Consider the following 19,989-nt stretch of genomic DNA (forward strand, 5'->3'; position numbering starts at 1 on the left):
TGAATGACTTCTCTAATGTTAACGGAACTGCTCTGAGGTTCTCTGTCCTTTTTCTGAAATTCTCAAAACTTCTCTTAAGTTTTTGCAGTTCTCATGAAGCTTGTTGTAATGCGCTGAATTTAATTGAACCGTCCTTAAAATGTTTAACCTTCAGTGAACTTCTGAACTTATGCGAAGACTTCAATTAACTTTTTAACGTCTCTAAAGTTATCTGAAAATCTGGGAACTGCTTTAAATTTCCCACAAATTTTCTGAAACTAATGGAACTGAACTCCCCTCGAAATACGTCCAATTTTCGGAGGTTATTTACTTCACTTCTTTCAAAAGCTCCTGCATTTTGCTAATGCTCATAAAAATTCCTGAAGTTCGCGGATCTCCCCTTAAGTTCCATAGATTTCTATAAGGTTCTCGAAATGTTTCTGAAGACCACTGTGAAGTTCTCGAAGTTTTTCTAAATTTCTGGAACCTTTGTGATTCCGAAATTTTCATAAAATTCGAACGAAATAATTAATATAGTTCTATGATTTTTTTCTGAAGTTCTCAAGCATTTTCTGAAGTTCATGAAACTTCCATTAAATTATCGACACTAATTTAAAACTTCTTCAATAGTCTAGACTTCCCTGGTGTTATTAAAACTTCATAAACGGTTACTGAATATCTTTAAAGTTCTCCAGACTGCCCTGAATTTATCAGTATATTTTAAGAAAACGCAACTTAACTTAACCTTGAAGTTTCGAAAATTTTCCTTAAGTATTCTAACCATTATAAACGTTCTCTTATTTTCTTATTTTATCTTTGTTTACCAGAAGTTCTCTAAATTTGTTTAATAATCTGGCAAATTTTCTGATATACATTCAAAATTCTCTGACGTTTTTGAATCAATCATAGAATTCTTGGAATACCCCATTACTCCACGGAATTCCTTGTAAGTTGCTTAAGTTAATGGGATTATTTTGAAGCTATCTGATCGTCCTCGAAGTACTCGGAACTTCGCTGAATATCATGAAACTATCTAAATTTATTAGAAGTTCTCTGGAATTTCTTGAAGATATCATTGCTTACTAAAAGTTCTCGCATTTTTTTTAAGTAATGGAACTTCGTTGATATTCTCTTATCAACTTAGCTAAATTTTCGCATTTTTTAAAGTTCTTGAAATCTCCTTAAAATACTCTCACGTTTTCCGGATGTTCATATAATTTTTATCACGTCCCAGAAATTCTCTCGGAGGTTTGCTGAAGTATCCGGAGGATTCTACAATTTCCATGAAATTATTTGAACTGCCCTTTGATTCTCTGATCTGTCTTGATGTTCTCGAAGCTTCCTTAAAGCTCTCAATTATATTGACTATAAATTTCTCAGAAATTCTCTGGACGTCTGTGAAGTTCCTGACATATTTCTGAAGTTTTCCTAAATTATCTGATGGTCTCTGTACTTCCCTGAAATTCTCGGAACATCTTAATTGTTCCAATTTTTTTTTAAATTTACGATAATAGATCTTTTAACTGCCCCAAAAGTCTGGACTGCTCTTAAGATCTGAAATTCCCCAAAGATCTGTAGATCTATCTTTTCTGAGGAGCTTAGAACTTGTTAAACATTTGCACAACACCCTTCATGTTTTCTATATTTATCAAGTTCGCTAAACACCTATGATGTGCTCTGAAATTCTGGGGACTTTATAAAAGTTTTTTGGCTGTTAAAAGAACCGATTTGAGGATCTTAAAGCTTACAGTAAGTTCCCCATATTTTACCTCATGTTCCCGCAGTTTGAGTGTGGAGCTTCACCAAAATTTTCAGCATTTCCTTTTATTCCTCAGAACTTCTTCAAAGTTACTACAATTGTTGTGGAGTTAATGGGACTGCAATGAAGATCTCTAATCTTTCATAAAGTTAATTACGAACTTGAAATAAATCATGATTTTGATCTTCCAAAACAGCATATTTTGAACGCATTTAAAAATAGCTTTCTTATCCATTGAAGTTCTGGAAAAACTCAGGTAATTTTATTTAGGAAAATGAATAGACACCCTGTACATTAGACTGATGCAAAATTTGAAATTTTCGCTCCACAGTGTTCAAACGGTTTCAAGTCGGGTCCTGATAAGCCTCCGAAAGTTTAAACTCATTTGATAAGAAACTGACTTGGCACAAACCATTTGAAGTTTATATGGAAATTACTATGGGAAAACAAAAATTTTTGTTCATTGTCTTCCAGCCTTTTTACATATTGTACTGTTAACAAATTCTATTACTATTCTGATAGTAATTTTTATCAGCTATAACTTTGCAGAAAATCGTTTTTTTCAGCCAAACGTCAAATCAAATAGTAATTAATTGTTTAAGAGATTGATAATCTTATGGCAAGATAAAGCAACTGTATTGTGGGCAACACTGTTTTCTGCAGTGTGACATAGTAGCCATGATTTTTGTCCTCTATTCTACGCGCCATAAACACCAATGAACAGTTGATTGAGCATAATCATAAGACATCTGTGACTTGAATCATTAATAATTGTTGTTTCTTACATTTGATCTAAAAGTGGTCTTCAACAAAGTTGAAGATGAGAAAAATTTCAATAAGCTCAGCTATAATTTTCTAAAGTAAAGTGAACTGGTGAATTTTGAGATAGATATGAACCGAAGTTATGGTTTCTCCATAGTATTTCCCATATAAAGTTCAAATGGTTTGTGCCAAGTCAGTTTCTCACTAAATGAATTCAAATTTTGGGAGGCTAATCAGGGCCCAATTTGGAACCGTTTGAGCACTGTGGAGCGGAAATTTCAAATTTTGCATCAGTCTACTGTACATAGATAGAGAGAGACGATTAAACGTCACAAAGCAAAGAATGATCAATCTTGAAATAAATTCACGCTAAAAAAGTTGAAAATAGTGACTGATTACAAGAAAAAGTTACTTTAGTGACTTGGCCTTAAAAAAAGAGACTTTTTAGTGACTGGCTTGAAAAAAGTGACCAAGTAACTAAAAAGTGGCTTGCTACCAGCCCTGTCTTTATTTAGGAGGCTTTCAATGTGAGGCTGCTTTGCCTCCAATATTAATTAGGACAATAATTTGGTGGATACAAATAGTTCATGTTTTGACCACAAAGATGGCGCAGCGATACAAACTTTTTTATTTCATAGAATTTTACGTTCTACAACTTTGCCGAAAAAAACAAAATCATGCGACTTCATGTCACAATAATCGAAGATTTTGTTGTGATGCGCAACACTCTTTTTTCAATTTCAAAAATGACCCTGCGGGTTCGATTCACTGCCAGAGTCGATAAAACGTGTTTCAGATACACGTTCTAGTTGATATAAAAATAAGCGTTGATTCAGCTATCCGTCGCTACCTGATGTCGTAATCATACACCTATATAGCACGTCTCTTCCCCATTATAACTATCACAGCAGCAACAACAACATCAGCCAACCAACAGCTAATGTGTTAACAAATTCATTCAACTATCAACTGCCACCGAGAGGCAGGGCCGTTGATGCGGTGAAGGCGTCCCGCAAGTAAATTGCAAACAAATTGACCGCGCGTGTAGATTACATTCGACGAGGGCGCTTATGCGATCTCAACAATAATAATAAATTTATCAAAAACAGAAATAGCAGAGCCGCACTCTCACTCACACACACACATAGGCTACTGTAAAAGCACAGCACATCAGACAACAATAATAACAAAACTTCGTTCGATCGGCTGTGTCAGTCAGTGTGAGGTAAAAACGCTTGAACGTGATGATTACAGCAAGACTACTACCTACATACTAACAGGTTCAAGAGCAGAATGGAAAAAGGAGGGTGTGGTGTGACTTACGGGGGAAACGAAAAAAAAGAGTAAGTAACATAATCGCGAGCAACGAATTCGTGGTGTTCGTCTTCTATGATGACGAAGACGCCTTTGCAAGGTGAGCACTATAGCACGTGTGAGCCATATAAAGCTCAGCGTCCGGTGCAATGATAACCCTGAACGGCAGGGGTGCGTTTAGTAGGTGGTGGAATCATAGTTTGACCGAATGATCAAAACGATTAAAAAAAAAACTTAAGTATAAATCGTCTCGTTTAAAATATAAATTTCAAATCGAAACTCATTTTCCTACGATATGAGTAGTTGTTGCAATCGTCTCTCTACACGTTGCTAAACAGTGTGGTCAGTTGAACGGATTTATCCGTAGATCTACGGGTTTTTTGGTTTACTACGGCGATACGGACTAACCACAAAATTCTACGGATTGTCCAGACTGTTTTGCTGTTTCTGTGCTCGAGCCCCCATGACTTTATCAAAGTTTGTTTACATACATGCTTCGCCAAAGTATGTTGTACTGCTATTGAAAATTCAGCTGAGTCATAAAAACTATGCTGGTTTTTATAATGAGCCAGCTAGTTTTTGTCTTTGAGCTTAAAGTTAAGAGTATGTTATGAAAAGTATGGATCATTTTTATGAGATTACAATGCAGATGGATAATAACAGAAGCTGCATTTGTTGCTTTTGAATGTTTGGCTCCTGTTTGATAGTTCACACTGGCTCCCAAGTTACAAGCACATTGAGTAAGTCCGCAGTACCCAGAATTTGCCTATCTACGGATTCTACTGCTGCTAAAGTCTATAGTAGGACGGCGCGTGTGATAAGGTTTGCTCTCTTGGGGGACTAGCATTGACACGAGCGAGCACGTTGCTGTACTTTCCGCACTTGCATCAATCAGTGCAGGGCTTCACCGCCGCTGCCAACGACCATGGTGGTATTACGTGTTTTATAAAACAAACTAGCACTGTTAATGTGACGTAAACATCAGTCTTGCAATGCAGTTGGATGGAAGCATCCGGTACCTCAAACTAAAGGGTTCAATTGGACGACCACCGCGCCTTACAACCGGGTGTTCATAATAAGTAGGTAAACAGAAAAGACATTACTGTGGGCTGTAAAACACGGGATCCCGTTTGCAGTTATCATTGGTATAACTGCCCGCTGTTGGATTCCGTTAAATGGGTTTCAGCACTGGCACCCATTCAATTTCCCCCACCCTGCTAAGCGATCCGGATACGTCAGACCCAACAACGGCTGGATATCTCAACTTACCTAAAAAGAGAGAAAGAGAAAAGCACAGAGAGTTAATTGCTGATTCGGTCCCTGGTAATCTATTTACTTAATTGATACTTTTAATCCAATCAGACCTGATTGAAACCGAAAACCCGTCGCGCTCTAGAAAACATGCAACATTTTTCATGCCTGTATTGATAGAGATAGAGCTCTAGAGCAGTTCCATCACTGTAATTGTTGTTGTAACGTTAACGTTACGGTACGTGTGGCCCATATATGAGTGCGGAATTCCTTGAACCAAGCTGACGGACGGTGCATGCACGCGTCGTGCAGCTAGAAACTAGTTCACAAAGTCAACCTGTCTATCTATCAATGCAAGAGCGCACCGACTGAACCTGTTTAACAGCTGCCGACCAACCATTTAGTAGGACAGCATTCCAAGGCTTAGGTACTAACCAACGAAAAGCAAATCGTGTTGTGCATGTTGCAATCATCTCTGCGACGACGCGGATGCAACCGGTAGTAGGAATTTCAAATCTCTTCCATCATCGTCACCGTCGCCGTCACCGTCACCCGGCAAACGATGATGCATACATACAATACACATACTCCAATTGAAAGAGAAAAGATAAACATGACAAGCCGGTGTCGAAGGAGAGACGGCTTTTTCGCAGGCTTGCAGCAGCAACAAGCAGATTACATAAATTGGAAACTAGAGCACCTCGATTTCCTCATAGAGGCAGTTAGAGAGAGCAGCTAGGCTAGATTTGCTCTCGTCTATCTACAACAGCCTTGAGATTTCTGCTGCTGCTGCTGTTGAGATTCTCATTCACACACGACGCCGTAGTGTGCAGCGGTGACTGCTGAGGGGTAGCCACTACTGGTGCTGCACTTTGCTCGTCGAATCTAGGGCACAATACCACCTCGGAAAACATCAATGGATCATCGTCATCGTGCCCTGGGCCTGGGTTGTTCACAACCGGTTCGGCACATATTTCCTTACGCTCTTGTTCGTCATTGAAAGAATAATCACGATTTACGTGAACGATAGTGAACGGGAAGGAGCATTGTATGGACTAGATGTAGGCAAGGTTGTGAATGCCCATTTCGCATAAAAACAGGCTTGCCACAGTTACAAGAAGAGGCTGCAAAGTGTGCATTTGGCAACATAAAACCACCTGTCAATTTGGCTTTCTAAGAGTCACAACCAGCGATTTTATTATCGCTGAGTGGGTTAGTGAGTGAAAATTGATAAAATCGCTGATTGTGACTCTCAGGAAACGAAATTGGCAAGTTGTATGAGTCAAACACATATTTTGTAACCTCTTCTAGTATCTTACAAATAAAACATATCGTCATAAAATATAATTACTTTATGATTTCGAAAAACATTTTTTTTTAATATTTGTAACCTTGGATTTGGGTGACTTGGTTGCTGGTTTCAGTTTATTGAACAACTTTGGGAAAGCACCCATTCTAGAGTAATATTTCAAGAACCGGCATGTTGGTTACGATGTTTGCTATTTGTTTTATCTAGGGTGGGTGAGCCAGTAGTGGAGGTACTAAGCCAATTTATAAATCAAAAAATAAATATACGATGTACACACAATTGTTATACATCAATCTATAACTTTCAACCTCTATTTTGATAGAAACATATTACATTGTAATAAAATTGCATACAATTTTAGAAAACTCATCCTCCATTAATAAGAACACTGTTCCAGTAGTTGTGGTAGTTGCTAACTTTGGTTCCTATAATAGTAGTTCCACTATTATAGGAACACTACCGCAACTATAGGTGCAAAGGAGTGAAAATCTTAAGGAAAATTAAGGATTTTCCGTAATTTTTGGGTTAATTTTATGTTTTAATTATGCAAATATGTTTTATTTTAGGACAGCTACTGATGAAAAATAATCTCATCCGGATCCTCCTCACTATTCCGGCACAACCTCCATACCGCAACTATAGGTACACCGCTATTACTGGAACACCTACCCTATGAATATCTTTAAGCACTGTTTTAAAATAAGTAGGGTAAACGTTCCTATAGTTGCGGTACGTTAGAGGCGTTAGGTTCCTATAGTTGTGTATTGAGTATCCTTGTAAAACTATAGGAACCTAACGCTTCTAACGTACCGCAACTGTAGGAGCGTTACCCCTAGCTCAATTGAGGCATAACATTATTTGTAAAGCAATAATTTCCTAACTCATCTGTATTGAAATATAATTGTGCTGTTCAAACTGGAAGAGATTTTTTATAACCTAGGCTATTTACTTTGGTTTTAAATAGCAGCAGTCTTTAAAACTACGTTAGCAGGTTTTGATGGGAACACTTACAAGCGTACATTAGCTCTCAGGCATTTTTGAAAATGTATTGGTTTTCTATATGTTCCACAGGCTGCATGCGTACAGAGTGGCAACAGAATATTCATTTAAAAAATTCATATTTTCTCCAGGAATTCTTGGATAATATTTAAAAAAAAAAAAAGTTTTTTAAACTCCTATAGTTTGACAAAATTATAACCTTATAAACAGCCTTGCAAACGCCAAAATAACCTTGAGGAAAACCTTTTCTTCTTTGACAGTTGCAATACGTGTGGAAGAATATATTACAACAAATGTGTGATTTTTTTTTATTTCTAGATGCGTTTTATTTCAAGATATAGTTCAAAACTATGCTGAGTTTACATTGCCAGATTACTTAACCGCTATCGCTACTAATCTTGGATCTAATGAAGTAATGAAATTGGGTTGTTAGCGGAAAACAGCAAAAAAGGTTATTTTCCATTTAATTCCACTTAATAAATTTAGGTATCCATCGTATTTCGACTACAATGTGCAGTCTTCATCAGTGTCATTCCCACTAAAGAACTTATCAAAACCTAACCCCCTTAAGTACTCATCCCCTAGGTAAAAATGTCAAGATCAAAGGCAGGGGTTGAAACAGTTGACGTTTTTTACGACACTCGCTTCTTCGTCGTGCGCGACAGTCTGTTTGAAATCGTACACTCATGCTCTACCGTCGTCTCTCTCACACAACACAACCGGTAGAATAACATTCGAGCAAAAAGAAAATTTTCAAACAACTATCATATGACATGAGTGATTTGGTTCTAATTCCTCAATTTGGTGTAAATTAAACCATTTATGATCAGAAATGTTATTCCTAGGACATCATTGCTTGCTATTTTCAGAATTCACACAAGCACAACATCAGCAGCTCTTATTATGAGAAAAACTAAAATACATACATTCGTGACGGTATTCGGCGACAGTGTCGTATGACAGAGCATGTTAAATGACATTTGAGTTTGGTACTGTACTATGATAGCTTGTTTTGTAAGTGTCGGAGGCAAAGACAGTCGATTATCACAGAAAATGTGTCGACTACCGTGACCGCTTACAAGACTGATCAAAGGTATAAAAATGAAACTACAATGTGTAGAATCGGAACCTACCTAACTAAAAAACCATCTGGATCTAAGTAAATATGTAGCTACGTCACTTCTGATATGATAAATAATGGATTCCAAACTGTACATAGTTTATTTAGTTTGTATAACTTATATAATCGTTTATTCAACGCTTAGCCTAATTTAAGCATTGTTTACCATGCTTGAAACAGGTTTCTAGAGTTGCACAGCAGCAATGTATTTTATGCTTATCGTTCATTATGCATAACGTATATTATGCCTAACGACAATTATGCCAAATGAATTTATGCCTAACGTCCACTATGCCTAACGTCCGTATGCCTATCGTCCGTATGCCTAACGTATTTATGCCTAATGGGGTACACTCCTAACGAATAACCCTGAAAATGCTACACTGGCCTACAATTTACTGAAAACCAGTGCCCTATTAACAGTAGGTCGATGATGGACTAAAACCAGGACCCCCAATTTGGAGAGGGCGCTCAAACAAATGTCTTTAGTAGGGTAGAGAACTACGTCGGCCTAATCGCCCGTTTTGGACCTATCGAGCAGAAAACTTCAAATAAATCCATGATTTCAGAGTTAACAAGTCAATTATGCGTTTGTTACGATACATTAGTTAATAAGCTACCGAACGAAGTCAATAAGAACGCGTGATATGAAGGTTTGCAGCAATTTTTCTCAAAAACAAAAGAAGCGCTCCGACCGAATCATGTTTTATCTTCGTCCGATAGGCCGAAGTGAATTCATTGGCGTTTCCATGCGTTAGGCCGAGTTTAGAATCCGTAGGCCGAGTTTGGCGTCGAGAAGCAGTGTTAAACTTTTGACAATATCTCAACAATTTGTTTCTCTTTATCAAATCTTACGGTACGTACGGAAAGGTAAATAAATTTGGAAGCCATCAGTAATAATAACATATCGTTTGATGCGCTAGATAAGGAAAGACTAAAAATAAAAAAATGTTAAAAACCTAAATGTTTCAAATGTCCTTGTCCTATTTTTGATTAAAAAAAAACTTTTGTTAAAAATCGTAAAACAAGAAGTTTTGGTAAAATTGTTGAACTTTTTGTTAAAACGTTTTTCATGTAATTTATACTCAGAAAACGTTGTTTGAGATATTTAAAACCCTTTTTTTATGTGAAACAAAAAAACACAGGAAAGCGTACTAACAAAAGTTCAAAAATTTATCTACGCCCTTAGAAATACCTAATCTTACACCTGACGGAATCCATATTTGACATAAAGGATGAGACGTAAGCAAACATGTAATGTAAAATTAAGTACTGCAAGATTGAAAAGTTCGAAATTACTGAGCTGAATTTCGAGCTTATTGAGCTGAATTTCGCGTCTCTTAGGACTCAATTTTATGTCAAAATTGACACTCGTATATGTCAGAGCACCTAAATTGACGTTTTTTTTTTTTTTTTTTTTTTAACTCTTTATTTGTTCCAAATTCAAAATAAATTACATTTCATTTTTAACCTAGGTGCTCCAGTTACTACAGTAACTTACCAGCCTTAATTGTTATGATATATATCTAAGTGTTTTTACATTGTTCCTGTCTTGGCAATTCAGTATTTTAAACAGGTTTTTTAAACCTGCATGTCAGTATAACAATTGATAGCTTAAAACTAAATAACTAAAACTAAATCTTATCTAAGTATAAAGGGAATTAATCGTTGCAATTGAGGATTGTAACGATTTTTGCCGGAAATTATTAATTATTTTGTTGGACATTTGTGCTAAAGTCTCAACATTCGAAATACTATGTACTTCGGTAGTACTGTACCAGGGAGGCAACTTCAAAATCATCTTCAGAATTTTGTTCTGAATCCTTTGAAGTGCTTTTTTCCTGGTAGTGCAACAACTAGACCATATTGGCACAGCGTAAAGCATGGCCGGTCTAAAAACTTGTTTAAATATTAGAAGTTTATTAGTCAGGCAAAGTTTGGATTTCCTGTTAATAAGAGGATACAAACATTTTATATATTTGTTACATTTGGCTTGAATGCCCTCAATGTGATCTTTAAAAGTTAATTTATGGTCAAGTATTAATCCAAGATATTTCACTTGGTTTGACCAGGAAATTGGAACTCCGTTCATAGTGACTATGTGACTACTACTAGGTTTTAAAAACGAAGCTCTAGGCTTATGTGGGAATATTATAAGTTGAGTTTTGGAAGCGTTGGGAGAAATCTTCCATTTTTGTAAATAAGAAGAGAAAATATCTAAACTTTTCTGAAGTCTGCTGCAAATAACACGAAGACTTCTTCCTTTAGCGGAAATGCCTGTGTCATCAGCGAACAAAGATTTGTGGCAACCCTGAGGCAAATCAGGGAGGTCCGAAGTGAAAATGTTATACAATATAGGCCCAAGAATGCTACCCTGAGGAACTCCTGCCCTAACAGGTAGTCGATTAGATTTGGAATTTTGATAATTTACCTGCAGAGTTCTGTCAGTTAAATAATTTTGAACTAATTTCATAATGTAAAGTGGAAAATTAAACTTTTTCAATTTAGCAATCAAACCTTCATGCCAAACACTGTCGAATGCTTTTTCTATGTCTAGAAGAGCAACTCCAGTTGAGTGGCCTTCAGATTTGTTTGAACGAATTAAATTGGTAACTCTCAAGAGTTGATGAGTAGTTGAATGCCCATGGCGAAATCCAAACTGCTCATCTGCAAAAATTGAGTTCGTATTGATGTGAAGCATCATTCTATTCAAAATTATTTTTTCAAAAAGTTTACTTATTGAAGAAAGCAAACTTATTGGACGGTAGCTAGAAGCTTCAGCTGGATTTTTATCCGGCTTCAAAATTGGAACAACTTTTGCATTTTTCCATTTATCAGGAAAGTATGCCAAATGGAAACATCTGTTAAATAATTTTACCAGGAAAGACAAGGTACTCTCTGGGAGTTTTTTGATGAGGATATAGAAAATTCCATCATCACCTGGAGCTTTCATATTTTGAAACTTTTTAGTTATAGACCTTACTTCGTCCAAATCAGTCCCCCAGGAATCATCAAAAATATTTTCCCGAGAGAAAATATTCCGAAAATCCCGAGCAACCTGATTCTCAATAGGACTAGTAAGACCCAAACTGAAATTATGGGAACTCTCGAATTGCTTAGCAAGTTTCTGAGCTTTTTCCAAATTTGTGATCAAAATTTTACCACCTTCTTTAAGCGCTGGAATTGGCTTTTGAGGTTTTTTCAAAATTTTTGTGAGTTTCCAAAAGGGTTTGGAACTCGGGTCTAATTTAGAAACATTATTTTCAAAAGTTTTGTTCCTCAGGGCAGAGAATCGCTTTTTAATTTGTTTTTGCAAATCCCGCCAGATAACTTTCATGGCAGGATCGCGTGTTCTTTGATATTGTCTCCTACGGACATTTTTAAGACGGATCAAGAGCTGAAGATCATCGTCTATTATAATTGAATCGAATTTAACCTCGCATTTTGGTACTGAGGCAGCTCTTGCTGCAACTATAGAAGTAGTTAGAGATTCAAGAGCATAATTAATTTCATCTTTGGTTTGCAAAGGAATGTTTGGATCGAAGTTATATTCCATAAATGTTCGATATTGCTCCCAATCAGCCCTATGGTAATTGAAAGTAAAGCTGTTGGGATTAGATATTATTTCTTGGGATATTTCAAAAGTTACTGGAAGGTGATCAGAACCGAAGTCAGCATGGGTAACCAATTGGCTACAAAGATGACATGAATCAGTTAAGACCAAATCAATAGTTGAGGGATTTCTTGCAGAAGAAAAGCATGTTGGGCTGTTTGGATATTGAATAGTGTAATAACCTGCAGAACAATCATCAAACAGAATATTACCATTGGAATTGCTTTGAGCATTATTCCATGAGCGGTGTTTTGCATTAAAATCACCAATAATGAAGAATTTAGACCTATGACGGGTAAGTTTCTGGAGGTCACCCTTGAGAAAATTCTTTTGCTGGCCTACGCATTGGAATGGCAAATAGGCAGCTATAAACGTAAGTTGTCCAAATTTTGTTTCAACAGAAACTCCCAAAGTTTCAAAAACTTTGGTTTCAAATGAAGAAAGAATTTTATGCTTGATTCGTCTATGAATAATGATGGCAACGCCACCACAGGGTCCATCAAGACGATCATTTCTATAAATCAAGTAATTTGCGTCCTTCTTAACCTTATGGCCAGGTTTAAGGAACGTTTCAGTTATAACGGCAATATGCACGTTATGAACTCTCAAAAAATTAAATAGCTCGTCTTCATTATCTTTAAGAGATCGAGCATTCCAATTTAAAATGTTTAATACTTTAAAATCCATTACTGAATTTTAAAGTCATGACAATATTATTAGCAAATTTTACTCCAGTTTGAATAGCATCAAACATGGAGTTAGATTTAAGCATATCAGAAATCATGTCAATTAATGAATTCTGTAAAAATTCCATTTTAGGAGCAGTAATGCTTCCTAAGTCAAAATTGTCAAAATTTCCGTTAGAACGTTGGTTAGTATTTTGATTTCTACCCGCTGCAATAGCAGCATAGGTAGCTCCATTAACTCGCTGAACATTGTTAGCAGCGAGGGGAGTAGGTACAGATGAAACATTTGAAGCAGGGGTGATATTTGTACCTACGGGTACGAATGTAGAATTTGTTCCTCGCTGACCGTTGTTAACAGCAGAGGAATGTGTACCTGGTCGGAAACGTGGAGCGCTTCCTACCTGACGGTTAGAACGAGATTGTAGGATCGCTTTGCGAGTCTTACATTCCCAAAAATTGGATTTGTGGTTTTCACCACAATTTGAACATTTAAATTTCTTAGGATCTTCCTTCACAGGACAGTCGTCCTTTGCGTGAGAGGAATCACCACAATTCATGCATTTAGCTGGCATGTAGCAATTTTTAGTTCCGTGACCCCATCCCTGGCACTTACGGCACTGAGTGAGGTTTTGGAAATTTCCTCCAGTCTTCCTGAAGTGTTCCCACTTCACTCGGACATGGAGCATAAGGCTAGCTTTTTCTAAGGCCTTAAGGTTGTTTAGTTCACTAGACTTGAAGTGAACTAAATAAAAATCATTAGAAATCCCGTTGCGCGAATCGCCAGGACGGGATTTCATTTTCATTTTGATTACTTGGAGTGGCACAACTCCAAGTAATTTTGCCAGTTTATCTTTGATCTGATCCAGGGATTCACCACTGGGCAGTCCTTTCATGACAACCTTGAACACACGTTCAGTTTTGGTGTCGTAAGTAAAAAATATGTTCTTCTTCTCAGTAAGATACTTGAGAAGACATTTAAATCCGTCCAAGGTTTCAGCCAATACACGGCATTCACCCCGACGTCCAATTTGTAGTGAAAACTTAACTTTCACGAAATTCAAAAGTTCCATGCGAAGAGCATGGAAATCGGTAGTGGTTATCACAATAGGGGGAATCTTTTCCTTCTTGGCATTAAGCCGGGAAAGTTTACTAGAATTTTTCTTGGATGATGGATCATTCTCATCATCCGTGAGCAAATCAAATTGATTACTCAAATTAATTTCTTCAGAAGGGGGGTCAAGAGTTTGCCCCTTTCTTTTGCGTTTAGGCGCCATGGCGGCAGTAAATTTTTTATCCAAATCGACTTCCAAGCAGATTACTATAAGAATCTGAAGGATCGAAGAGGAATTTTCCAAATCGATATCCAAGAAGGATTACCTCGGGTAGGGTCCAAACAAGGATCGAAGAGGAATAAGAGGAGTTGAACAAGGTAGAAAATTTTTACAGGTTGAGCACTGAAAAGTGCGATTATGCGATTTTCCAAATCGACTTCCAAGCAGATTACTATAAGAATCTGAAGGATCGAAGAGGAATTTTCCAAATCGATATCCAAGAAGGATTACCTCGGGTAGGGTCCAAACAAGGATCGAAGAGGAATAAGAGGAGTTGAACAAGGTAGAAAAATTTTTACAGGTTGAGCACTGAAAAGTGCTGTTTAAATTTGTTGTAGCTTTAGGTAGTAGTAACACTTCCTTAAGCAAAAAGCAAATAGATCCGCACGGCAAGAGAGCACGATGCGGACTGACCTAAATTGACGTTAATTTTTCTAAGTGTGTAACGGTCTTGTTCTACGATTTTTGTCAGTTTTCAAGTGTTCATGGTTCTAAACATTCCGAAAGTTTGTATTCATATTACATTATATGTAGGGGAAATTGATGTAATGTTGGCCTAAATCCCTCTAATTTGGGCCCATACATAAATTCAGCAATCGACTAAATTTTCAAGAGCGGGCAAAAATATCCATTAGTACCGTCCCAATGACGCGTTCATCTAGATAAAATTGATAGACAGCAGATGGGCCCAATCTTAGATCCATAGGCTAACATTAGAGCCATTTCCCCTATATAAGCTTTTTTATATATATTTATTTATTTTTTTCGAATATCCGGCAAGGACATCTTGAGATAGATTTCACACATTTTTATTTTTATTTTTACTGAAAATAAAATCCAGTGTGACAATATTTGTCTCTAAACGGCACCGGTGGTGTAGTGGTAAGCGTGATTACCTCTCACCCCAGCAGGCCTGGGTTCAATCCCAGTCGGCGCCGAAGGGATGTTCTGAGGCATAACATCTCTGATCACGCCTTCCTTCGGATGGGAAGTAAAGCCGTTGGTCCCCGGTTCATGAGTTGATGGGTCGATAGGTAGGGTCCAGGTGTGGAAGCTGCCTTCCTGGCACTTCGGTAGCATTGGTGCTCAGCACGGAAAACAAGATCGACGGAAAAAAAAACAAACCAAAGGAAAAAAAAAAAAAATTTGTCTCTATAACTTTGTCTCAGTTACCATTTCGATCAAAAATGCCGTGTGCGTACAACAATTTTATTTTAAATTTAAATTTAAAATGGCCGAAATTTAGCAAAAATATGTTCACATGCCGATAATAAACAACTACTCAAAGTTTCCTACAAATTGGAGAAGGTCGATTCAAAAATTAAATTGTTTCGCTATTTTGGCTAGAAAGACGCAAATAGCCTTAACAAGTACACGATGGTCTCACAAAGTCCTTTAAAAATACCAAAATAACCCAGACAGTAATAAAATCTCCCTAAACATCTACAATGTTCTTATTAACGTCAAAATACTAGTAAAAAATACCAAAATAGTTTAACAGGTTAAAATGGTATTTAAACTGCCAAACTCATCCAAAATGCATTAAAGGGCCATGAAAACTCCAAAATGGACTAAATAGCTTTTCTACCAAAATTGGCCTAGAAAAAGCTAAAATTGCCAAGAAAATCTTAAAAAAGAAGGCGTGCCAGAAAAAAACACCACAATAGTTCCAAAAAGGTTAAAAATAACCTCAACACACCATCATACGATAAATGACCATGAAATACTTAAAATGCCTTCAAAGAAGTAAGGGAGAATACATTAAGTACGGCACACGACATTGAGGAAACATTCACCGTCTCTCCTGTCGTCACGTTTTTACTATATCATATGCATTGGTTGTCATTTCTTAAACGTAAGCGTGTGACGTTTTCAATAGACTGCTTAGGAAAAGCAAAAATCCGAATTAATCCACCTATGATGAGATCTGACCTTTCTTACTAATAGAAATTCTGGCAAAAGTGGTCATATGATGTGAGTTGATAGATGAATTCTCATGTGATTTGAGGTATCGCATAATGGATTTTGAGCCTAGTCAGATCAGAACTGACCACTTCTCCGGAGGTTATCCGGAACATGGCCGGATGTGGCCAGTGTGGGCTTGGGCACTTCAAATGACTATCATTGAGCTGTTTTTTTTTTATTTCACATGTAATTTGTGGTATCACATAATGCTAAATAAATCTAAGGGTTGCCCTTAGGTGGGTCGCAGAAATTCAGATAACTTGTTATGTGTTTTAAAATGATCCTCTCACACATAAAAGTTAGAGCCATTTTGGAGTTTTAAGGTCATTTTGACCTTACAACATCTGTATTCAATATTGATGTTTCGCGGGCTTACACAAATTTTCAAAGTGAGCGCATTCGTCAAAAGTTTGAGAACCGCTGAAATAATGGATTTTGACCACAGTCCGAAACTGGATACTTCTCCGGGGCCACCGGAACATGACCAAATGCAGCCAGTTTGATCCTGGGCACTTCAAATCATTACCATTGAACTGAGGTTTTGAATTCTCATGTCATTTGAAGTGTCACATTAAGGGTCTTATTCGTTTCAGGTCGGATTTAGTCACATGGCCCTTGAAACCGGAACATGTTCCGGCCATATTTCCGGAACCAGTTGACCGATTCTAAAAATAGTATATAATATATAATACCGCCTAAAGCTCCACCCTCAAACAACGGTATTTCTCTGCATCGAGTTTGAATAACTCTTAAATCACATAATGGAGAAAAAATACGTTAACTATAAAAACGCCTTCAAAATAACCTTAAAACGTTGAAAAGGTTTTAGAAATCATAACAAAAATAGACTCAATAAAACTCAAAACGCACACCAAAAACAGATTTAAAATAGCCAAAAAGCGTATAAAAAATTTAAAAGAATTAGAAAGGCCACAACGACCCTAAAACCGTGACCTTAAGAAAATGGTCTCAAAACGCAAAAATTATTACTACACTCTAAAAAATCCTCACGTCCGATTTACTTGAAATATCACGTAACTTATATGTATTCAGATAATCTCAAATTTTATGTGACTTTAGTAACATTGACATGCATTACACATCATGTCCACAAAAAATATTGGTGAAATCGACCATAACAGATTTAGTGTATTTGTGTTTGTGTGTTTGGGAATTCGATATTTCCGCGAAACGAGATTTGCGTGATTTTCAGGTGCGCAAAAAAATCAATATGGCGTCACCAAGCGTGTTGGAAGAACACCTTAAAAATTCAAAATTTCCCAACAGATTGTTACAAATAATGGACGGTAATTTGATTCATTTACATTAATTTATTCAATTAAAAAATAATGATTATATAGCCTTTTTCTAGTTTTATAATTTCACACGGTGGTATCAACATTTTGAGTCTGCAAACAGTTATTAATATTTTGACAGAAATATACACCCCTATTCTGTATATCGTTTCGAACGAAATTCTCATACAAAAAAATATTTTTTGTATGAGAATTTCGTTCGAAACGAAATACAGAATAGGGGTGATAAAATCTCATAAACATTTCTACCTACTAAGTAGTCAATAATACGCCATTTTATGAGTTATCTGCCCGATGAAATTACATAATATTGACTGCTTCTACATATAAGTTCCATTTTTCTCATCCAAAATTCACGTACAAATTACGTGAAAAACATCGCTAATAAAAATAACCATAAAAGAGAGCATAACGACGTGTTCTGGGTATCATCCAAACCATTTGTGGAATACTTTACACATCCAGGATGTAGTTTGTTTATGGTATTTGTTTATAAGAATTTTAAACAAAATGGAATATCATGTAAAAGTTATCAGTTTTCCAGTAGTTTTCATCTCGATTTCACGTAAGCTGTACGTGAAAATCAGATCTTATTTACCTGAATAATTACGTAGATAATAGAAGCTTAATTTTGATCGGCTACGTGCAATTCCGGTAATAGTTACGTGAAAAACAGGGTGGACGAAAACCTCATATGTTTTCACGTAAATCAGACGTGACGATTTTTCAGAGTGTACATCAGATTATTTTTAGCACGGTTGTATTTTCTGTCCTACTATCATTAAATGATACCAAAATTGAATGCAACTGGTTTCAAAAGATCAGAAACGATTTAAAGAAAAATATGTTTGTTTTTTTTTGCAAAATCGAGTGACAATCACATAGGCTGTAGCATTTAAATTTATAAAATTATTTGGAAAGTCTTCAGACGACTGCATTACAGAATCTTTAGTTAGTAGTTATTACAGATTTCGAATATCCTCTGTACACCAAACTGTAGGGAAAGCATACATTTTCTGGTTGGGTGTACTCTACTGGATCATCGGGAAGGAAAGTCTATGCTTCGATCATGAACGTCCTAATTTTCAAAGGAGAAATCAGATTTTGCATGCCATGCCTGAGTCCCACCAGTTTTCTGTGCGGGCGTTTTTTCCAAATCATCGGCCAAACTAACATTCAAAGGAACCTTTCACTGCAGTCAAAACCGCTTCGTTCACTCCAGCAACATTTTGTTCCCAAAACTCAAGCCGCTCAACTTTGTCTGAGAGGCGACCGCCAAATTGCAACCTATAATTTCCAGACCAGACAACCGGCAAAGCCGGAACCGACGCGACGGAGGATAGATGAAAAGAGCAGAAGAGAGGAAAAAATCACACGCTTTGGCGGAATAGAAACCCAAATTGTCTGGCAGCAGCAAGATCGATGGTAGACGAAAAGTGAATGTGGCAGCGAACAAAAAAAAATGTGTTCAAGACAGACCTTTACAGCTACATTCCATGATCAGACAAGGTGATTGTCCTTGGTTCATCACGGCAGCCATCGAATTCGCAAATCGAACACAGAGCACTGAAAGCTAGCTGTCTACCTACTCATGCCCAAAGCTGCAGTAACTGAGATTTCAACGTGCCCTGAAGCGAGGGGATTTCTATTTGCAGCTTGGAAATTCCAAGGCTTTCATTATGGACCTTAATACCTTGAGCACGCGCGGTCTAACACACATCCACCATTTGATGGTGAATGCTCGAGCCATCGCTTTTCGGGAGAACCAATCGTAAACCAGTTTCGTTAGACCAGCCTCCACTTTCATTCATCAGACTCACGGTCGAAACCAAACAGGGGCCAACAAAGCATTCCAAGTCCACACATATGTATGTCTGTCTATGCATGCCAATTTCCATGTAAGGTTTCCGGATATCTCCGCACGGGAGGAGGAAACAGCTGTGTGTGCATTTTTCAGCCATGACGCATATCTACTACAACAACAACAACAACAACAACAACAACAACAACAACAACAACAACAACATACGGTGTAGAGTGATCTACTTTCGCTTTCACTGGGCTGCTGCATACATATTTGAAATGAAGCTGATGAAGTGGACAATCCACCATTATTGAGCGGATAACGTTCGCCGTGGGCTGGGGTGGCTGCTTTCGATTTCCTCTTTGGTTGATTTGAAATTGAATGCGAACATTTTTGTGATTTCAGTCGAAAGAATTTTGGGGCTGACGGGATTAATGCAAGTGAATTGATGTAAAGGGTGACTGCGAAAAAAAAATGCCTTTCCCTCTCACGCCTATAAATGAGTATAACATTGAAACCTGCGTGATGCGGTGTGGCTTCTTTTCAATTTTAGAAGTGCTGTTCTTCGCCATCGGCGCTGCCAAACAGTATTATACGTAAAGCTCAATCGCGATGGTTTGTTTATGTTCGTAAATTCGTGAATGATTATAGAGAAGCAAAAAGAACCAATTTTTGGTCAAAAAAGTTTAAAAAGTCTGTTGATATATTTGAAAAAAAAATGTGTCTTAAATCATCACTACATCCCACTATCAATAGAATGATTTTAGTTAAGCTTTTAATT

At 37.0% G+C, this 19,989-nt stretch overlaps 4 protein-coding genes across 7 annotated transcripts in view; all 4 read right to left on the bottom strand.

Moving 5' to 3' along the window:
* Positions 1-19,989, bottom strand: part of LOC135702723 (probable peroxisomal acyl-coenzyme A oxidase 1) — a 365,647-nt gene that overhangs the window by 296,579 nt on the left and 49,079 nt on the right. The window lies entirely within an intron of this gene.
* LOC135702729 (uncharacterized) overlaps positions 1-19,989 on the bottom strand; it is a 115,102-nt gene that overhangs the window by 92,011 nt on the left and 3,102 nt on the right. The gene's annotated exons all lie outside the window — the stretch shown is intronic.
* S6k (Ribosomal protein S6 kinase) overlaps positions 1-19,989 on the bottom strand; it is a 152,616-nt gene that overhangs the window by 84,307 nt on the left and 48,320 nt on the right. The window lies entirely within an intron of this gene.
* LOC135702730 (uncharacterized) overlaps positions 1-19,989 on the bottom strand; it is a 28,569-nt gene that overhangs the window by 3,987 nt on the left and 4,593 nt on the right. The window lies entirely within an intron of this gene.

Source organism: Ochlerotatus camptorhynchus, unplaced genomic scaffold (assembly GCF_037179485.1).
Source record: "Ochlerotatus camptorhynchus isolate MF236.1 unplaced genomic scaffold, CSIRO-AGI_Acam_v1.1 ptg000196l, whole genome shotgun sequence".
Classification (NCBI taxonomy): Eukaryota; Metazoa; Arthropoda; class Insecta; order Diptera; family Culicidae; genus Ochlerotatus; species Ochlerotatus camptorhynchus.